Genomic DNA, 6,721 nt, shown 5'->3' with positions numbered 1-6,721 from the left:
ATCACCTCCTTGCTTTTTCCTTCACTAGTGTCTTCCCTTCCTTTCTCCTCACAGCCCTCCACAATTAGGCTGCTGGACCTGCTTTCTGCAGGATCCTTGGCTCCCATGGCATGACAGAGAGAGATCATTGGCAGGAGCACAGGCACTCTGCAGCCTGCCTCCAGCTCCACAGCAGGTCCATGTGCAGGTTTTCTTGGGCTGCACATCAGCATGGAGGAGCAGCAAAGGAGCTGCCTCAGGCAGAAGAGTGCCTGCTGCAACCCAAAAGCCCCATATTCATATCTGCAGAACATAATTAACTCTGATCATGAACACTCTCTTATCTGAAACACAGAAGAAAAATGAGCTGTGGTGAAGGGAGACGGGAAAGGGAAAAAATGAAGAAAAAAAAAAAAAAGAAAAAATCTCTCTCCTTGTTGACGTTTGGCAGTGTAGCAAGGCAGCAGATGGGCAGCCAGCATTCTGTGGTCCTGGCAGGCACAGACCAGCCGACCCATGCTGCATCCCCAGCGCTTGTTCACAGCCAGGCAGGGTCAGACCCCCTGCTCCCCTTGGGGGATTGGAGAGTGCTGATGCTCAGCGAGGCAGCTTGTGACTGACGCCTCCTTCCTGCTGTGAGGTCCTGGCTGCATGTAGCATCCTTCTCCTAATGTGGGAGATCATTACTGCCTCCGTCCCTCTCCTCCCAACACAGCCTGTCTCTCCTAGGGGAGGGTTTCCCCCTTTCTCCGAATATGGGGATGCTTACCTGTCTGAAGTATGTGTAAGGATCTGCACAGTGTGGAGCACATGGTGTTGTTTCAAGTGCAATATTCTTTCCTGACTCTGGTTGTTGAAAACAAGGCCCCACCAGGCATTTCCAGCAAACAGTAAGTCTATTTTTGAAAGAATATGGTCATTTGACTTCTTTTCCCATGGCTTTGAATACTTTGTTATATATGTTAGAAATAATTCATGCTATAAAAGAATGTATTTTATAAAGATTGTGAAATCCAAACGAGTCTCTGACCACAAGCAGCCTGAGAGGCAGATGTCTATTCAAACTCTGAAATTCCTGGAGTCCTCCAGATAACGATCGGCATTTAGCACAAGAATAGACACATCCAGCGCAATGATCACGGGGTATCCCGAGTCATCGGAAGACACCTAAGAGCGATCATCGCCCTGTTGATAACATCGATCAAGATAGCCAAAGTCAGTCGTCAGAAAGATACATGAGAATATGCGACTTCCCAGGGTTCGATCACCAGGAAACGGTGATTGTCCAGTTCTGCACAGTGAAAGAACCAACTATGAATATGCAGAGTTACAAAAGAAACTGGGACTCCTTCGCCTCGGGCACAATAAACTGTATAAAACATCCCTGCTAGAAGCAGCTCTTGTGAACGTGAGGGAATTCAATGCGATAGAGGTCGGATCCAGGTTTCACCCAGCACCGATCCCAGGCTTGACGCTGTCTTTTTGGCAGTGGTGGTTTTGAGGACTGTATTTTGGTTGCAGAAAAAGATAAATAAATCTTTTCTCAATTTTGATAATTTGGTTTTTGATTGATCATTTATAACACTTTCTCTTGGTGGTTCCCTTCAAGCAGGTGTTTCTTTCTCTGGTGGCAGCGGGGTGTGCTGGTCATCCCCTGTCCAGCACGATGAGGATGACGGGCTGGATGGCTGAGGCTCAGCACATGGGGATGAGGCTCTGGATGCTTCTCCGGGATGTCGGAGCCACCGAGCACATCAGCTTCCCGCATGCTTGCTGTGTCACACTTGCCAGCTGAATTCACGGGAGCTCACTGTGGGCTGCCCCTCCGGTCCCAGCCCAACCTGATAATTGATGCAGTAATCCTCTGGATTCCCTCATTAGCAGCTGCTAATGGCCGTTGTGTTAGCAATGAGCAGCACGAGCAGCGCGATTCAATTAAGCCTCTAATAAACCCATTGTAAACGGCAATAGCCGCGGAGTTCAAAGGCAGGATTACAGAAACTCATCCCAATGGCTTGTGACAGCAGATGGGGGCTGCTACTGGCTGCTGTTAATTGACTGCAATAGACTGAATGGCTTGGAAACCACTGCACTGACTGGTGGGAAGAACAGGGGACGTGAGAAGGAGGCAGGCGAGGCTGTGATTCCTCCATCCTGCCCATCAGATCCTTTCTGTCCCTCTGCAGGCTGCGGTCCTGTGTGCTGGGGCAGAGTGAAAAATGCCAATCACTTGTTTTTAAAATTTTAAAAGTTTAATAGTAATAAAATGGTTATAAAAATAGTAAAACAATTAGAGTAATAGTAATTTGGACAATTTGAATTAGGACAATATGAGACAAGAGAGACAAGGAGTCACAGATGTCCGGGTAGCTTTTTCTGGGCAACAGGAGCCCGAAAAAGGACACCTGTTTAACACAGGATTAACCCTTAAAAGCAACAGCCTGTTGCATATTCATACACCTCATACATGATGTATAAATTCCATTCAAATACAAGATTCTGTCTGGTCATGATCAACTTCTTCCTCTGAATCCTAACAGTGCCTTCAAGGTGGGAAGAAGCTCATTTCTTCTGATAAGAGGGCAATAAATTCTTCTTCTCTGAAAGATTTAGGTGTCCTGTGGCTGCTATTTCGCTGCAAGTCCTTTCTTTGTAAAAAGTATCCTACCTAGCATAGTTTCTATTTTAACATTTTTTTTATCACCTAATACTATATTTAACACCTTACTTAAGAGAATTAATACAGCATTACTTTCTAACGCAACACATATAATATTCATTTTAATATTTGCGAAAAGCCCATCATAAAATACACATTTTTCATGGGCAGCGAGGCTCTGGGCGGGCTGGGCTGGCGGCTCCCGCGCTCAGCCGGGCAGGAACCGACCGCGCACGGCGTGCACAGGTGCCTCTGGGAACGGCTCAAGAACACGTCCTCGTTTCCTCGCACACCTAATTTGAAGTGACTTGGCAGGTGATTTTCACTGATGATTTGTGGCCTGTCACTCATCCAGAAGACACTGCAGTGAGCAGGGCTAGGTAGAAATGTCTCACTGAAAACTTCTTCATTCCAACACTTGTAGGGTTTGTTTCTTTGGTTTTTTGCTACTGCCTGGATAAAAGTTGAAAGAATCTTGTAAAATTCCTTTTTGGAGAATGTGAGATAAGAAAACTGAAATATGAAAAAAAATAATCATAAGTTGATGGAATTGCACTTGAAAAGATTTTTTTCTTTAGAGATTCTTCTTCACAAGTTTATTCACATTATTAATGATGTGAAGATTATGCATGCTGACATCAGAACTTTTTCAAAAGCTATAAAAAAGACTAAAACTGGAAAACGTAAATAAAAAAGAAATAAGAGAACTAAGTACATGATTTTGAAATGTTTAGGTTATTGAAACATTACCATGTTCTATTTCTTGAGAAATATGGCATATTCATTTCAATTTCTAATTGTTTTAATTAATTTCATTCTGCATTTGCACTAATTAGACCAAGCAGGTAGGTCACATAATAGGTCTTTGTTCTCTTGTTGGACGTGTGTGATTCCCAGAATCAAGTTTCTCAGGTAAATCCTGGCTACAGACGATCTGAAATCTCTCTTGTCTCATCTACTTTAGGACTCATTTAAACGTTGCTGGTTCTGCAAATGCACTCATGACTGAACTCATGTCCTAGAAACTTTATGAAAATGGCCACAGGTGGGGTACTAACATGTGAAATTATTTCATAATTGAAATTAAAGTTTCCAGCTGATAATTTTTTGCCTTTTTACCCCCCATGCTTTCTTTGGTTCTGCAGCCTCCTGGTTCTACAGCCTTCGGACTCTGCACCACCTTGAAGACACACCTTGCATGAGCCCTAGCTCAGGCAAGCACAGCAGGAGCCCAGGGCCACATGCACTGCCAAGCTCCCACCTTCAGCCCGGGCTCACTGGCTCCCAGCCCTGCTCTCTGCACCAGGAGCTCTGATCTGCTGGCGCAGGGGTTCAACACCAGGGTTTGCCCAGCCACGGCCAACGGTGAGCTGGGAGGGAGCTGTCAGCAATAAAGAGTACGTGGGCTTGATCTGCAGTCAGTCTCAAAGGTTTCTGAATCAACTGGACATTCTCCCTTTGCAACCCAGGGATTCCAATATCTCTTATGGGCATGGGATATAAATGCATCATCACGCAGTTCTCCTTCCAGCTTGATAATATAATTACCTTCTCTGGACAATTCCCAGTACACAGAGAGAGTTTGGAAGAGCTGTTAGCACTTGGTGAACCTGCTCTGGCTGGGATTTCAAGGTAATGACTCCCTGACACCTCCTCTGTGTCCCCAGGAGAAAAATGTATTTACCACTGCATCTGACTCAGCCCAGAAATAACAGCAGCCTTTTATTCTCTGCCAGTAATGCCCTGGGCAAAGCTCTTAACCTCCTTGTTGATGCATACAAATCTAAAAAGACTCCATAAGAAGCAATGTAAGTTTTCCATAAAAATACAAGGCCTGCACATAGAAAAATAGAAAGAGAGAAGGAGAAGAAAAGGAGATTGACAAGAAGGCAAGCTGGTCCAAACCCAGCAGCAGGAACCTCAGCTCCACTTGTCACAAAACTTAAGGACAGGTATAGTTCTCCTCACTCCCCGTGTGAGAAAGTGAAGCTATCTGTCTTTCATACATGCTCTCACACTTTTTTTCCCTAGCACTCCTATATTTACTCAATCATTCTGGCTGCAACAGTCTTAAAATTATGATTGGACAATCTTCTGGATTTTGAGGGACCCCTTTGTCAGAAGCATTCCTGGTCATGTAGTCCCTACTTATTGAAATTCAGAGTTGAGCAATTTGAGGATGTTAAGTAAATTAATAAAAGATTGAATAAAGATATGATTTTCTGTTAATGTAGAAATCCTGTTTTACATTTTTAAGGAACTCTTTAGCCAAATACCATTCACTTGCGCAACCATGTTCCTTTGTTTTCTGTCAAATAAGATTCTGACTTCATGTGTTGTGATCTGTGTGTGCTTCACTGGGATTTTGGACCTTAGCCTGTGTGCTGGCCAGCCCTGACCTTGGAGATCCTCAATGTAAAGGCACCATTTGAATTTGCTTCTCCAAATCCCTTAAATTTTTTCATCACTGAGTGTGCATGTGGCTGTCAGTCACATGCAAAAAAAAGCATGGAGGAGGGAGGGCTGCAGCATTAAGAGAAGCTCTCCTTGGGCTGGAAAAGCTCAGCCTGCTGTGTCCACCCTAGAATGATGGTCTGGATGCTGCACAAGTGTATCAAAAATCAGGGCAGAACAGTTCAGGGGGCCAGGCAGGATGGGGACAAAGCGTAGGAAGGCGACTCTTTCTTAAATTATACCCTTGGAATGCATGTCAGCAGGGACAACACTGAACAACTCTGAGTCGTAACCTTGCCTCTGGGTGCCTGTCACCACCTCCAGTTTCTGTCTTGTCTTTTTTCCCTTTCCCTTACCCTTACTTCCTGCACTCTTTTGTTCTCTTAATTCTTGCTTCAGAAGAACACCGCAGCATTCATATGTAAATTGCACCTAGAGCTGCAAGGGGGAGTGTGTCTCAAGGAGATATACATGCCATCCTCCTCCCGTTGCATTTTCCACTCCTCTCTCTCGGTCTAGGAAAAGAGGCAGGGATAGGACGTGTGCGGGATGGGGAGATCCCACGCATGGCCTCCTCCTGCATTTCCTTTGCACCTCTGCCTCCATGCTCCCTGTTTCTGCAGTTAGCAATTAAAGTTGTCATCTCTCATCGCGCCCACAGCGTGTGGGGCGGTCGGCGCTGCAGGTACCGCCCTGCACCAGGGTCATCCCAGGTACCAGTCTGTCACAGCCCGGAGCTGCAAGGCTGTCCCGTTCCTTTGACACAAATGCGATGACTGACATAGTGTCGTTGTTTGTACAGGTCTAAGTCAAGCGGAAAAATCACATACAGACACACACATGGAGTGATTTTTAATGTTTTTTTTCCTCCCAGGAAAGGGATTTTCAGGAGAAGTCTCCCCCGGGGGACTGGAAACAGAATTTCTTCATGTGTAGGCAGTGTGCTGGCAGGTTTTTGTCACTTTCATTCACTCCCTAGATAGGTTACTGGGGGCTGAGAGCTACTGCTCTTCTCTTCCCTGTCATCTCTTAGCCAGATGATCAGCTTCGAAAATCAAAGATTTCTGTCCGGCAAGTCAATGGAGCAAAGCCATGTAGTGCACCCTGAAAAAGGAGAAGAGATCTACCTGGACAGCTTTCCTGTTCTGCTGGGTACTGACGCATTTATTCTCACCACACGCCACAGTCCAGATTTAGCTTATTCAGCCATGGCAACCCAGCTGCCTGGGACCTGTGCTGTATTTCTCCCAGGCTGTGCATGACGTGTTCCCTCTGCTCTGCCCCTCTTTGCCCCTCCTTGAGGAGCAGGCTCTGAATTCGGCACAGGTTCAGGAATGTTTCACACCAGCCACTCACCCTTTCAGTCAGTGCTGCCAAGGTTTCTGGACTGAAATACCAGTACAGCTGGCTGGAGACAATCACCTTTCTGAGCCCAAGGGATGGTCGTGCAATATGAATGAGCTGCTGCTTCGTGAAGATGCTGGCCTTCCCAGCAAGCAATACTCCATGCTGGAGCACTACAGAGGTGAGAGGAGCAGCAGCACCTGCAAGCCCTGCATAGAGCCAGAGTGCCATGATGGGAAATGCTGAATGCTCCCTGGGATCACCCACTCATCCATTGGTAACATT

At 45.9% G+C, this 6,721-nt stretch overlaps 1 long non-coding RNA gene across 5 annotated transcripts; it reads left to right on the top strand.

Moving 5' to 3' along the window:
- The first annotated feature begins 2,839 nt into the window (after nt 1–2,839).
- Nucleotides 2,840–4,870, top strand: LOC135457327 (uncharacterized). 5 transcript variants are annotated; one of them, XR_010442712.1, is made up of 3 exons: nt 2,840–2,953; nt 3,603–3,683; nt 3,784–4,753. It is a non-coding gene; the product is annotated as an uncharacterized LOC135457327 (long non-coding RNA). The 5 variants fall into 5 exon arrangements; XR_010442700.1 differs by lacking the exon at nt 2,840–2,953 and adding an exon at nt 2,979–3,018; XR_010442699.1 differs by lacking the exon at nt 2,840–2,953 and adding an exon at nt 2,983–3,058.
- The last annotated feature ends 1,851 nt before the right edge of the window (nt 4,871–6,721 follow it).

This window comes from Zonotrichia leucophrys, chromosome 1A (assembly GCF_028769735.1).
Source record: "Zonotrichia leucophrys gambelii isolate GWCS_2022_RI chromosome 1A, RI_Zleu_2.0, whole genome shotgun sequence".
Taxonomy (NCBI): Eukaryota; Metazoa; Chordata; class Aves; order Passeriformes; family Passerellidae; genus Zonotrichia; species Zonotrichia leucophrys.
Note: the sequence above shows the minus strand (reverse complement) of the source record. Positions and strands in the feature narration are given on the sequence as shown.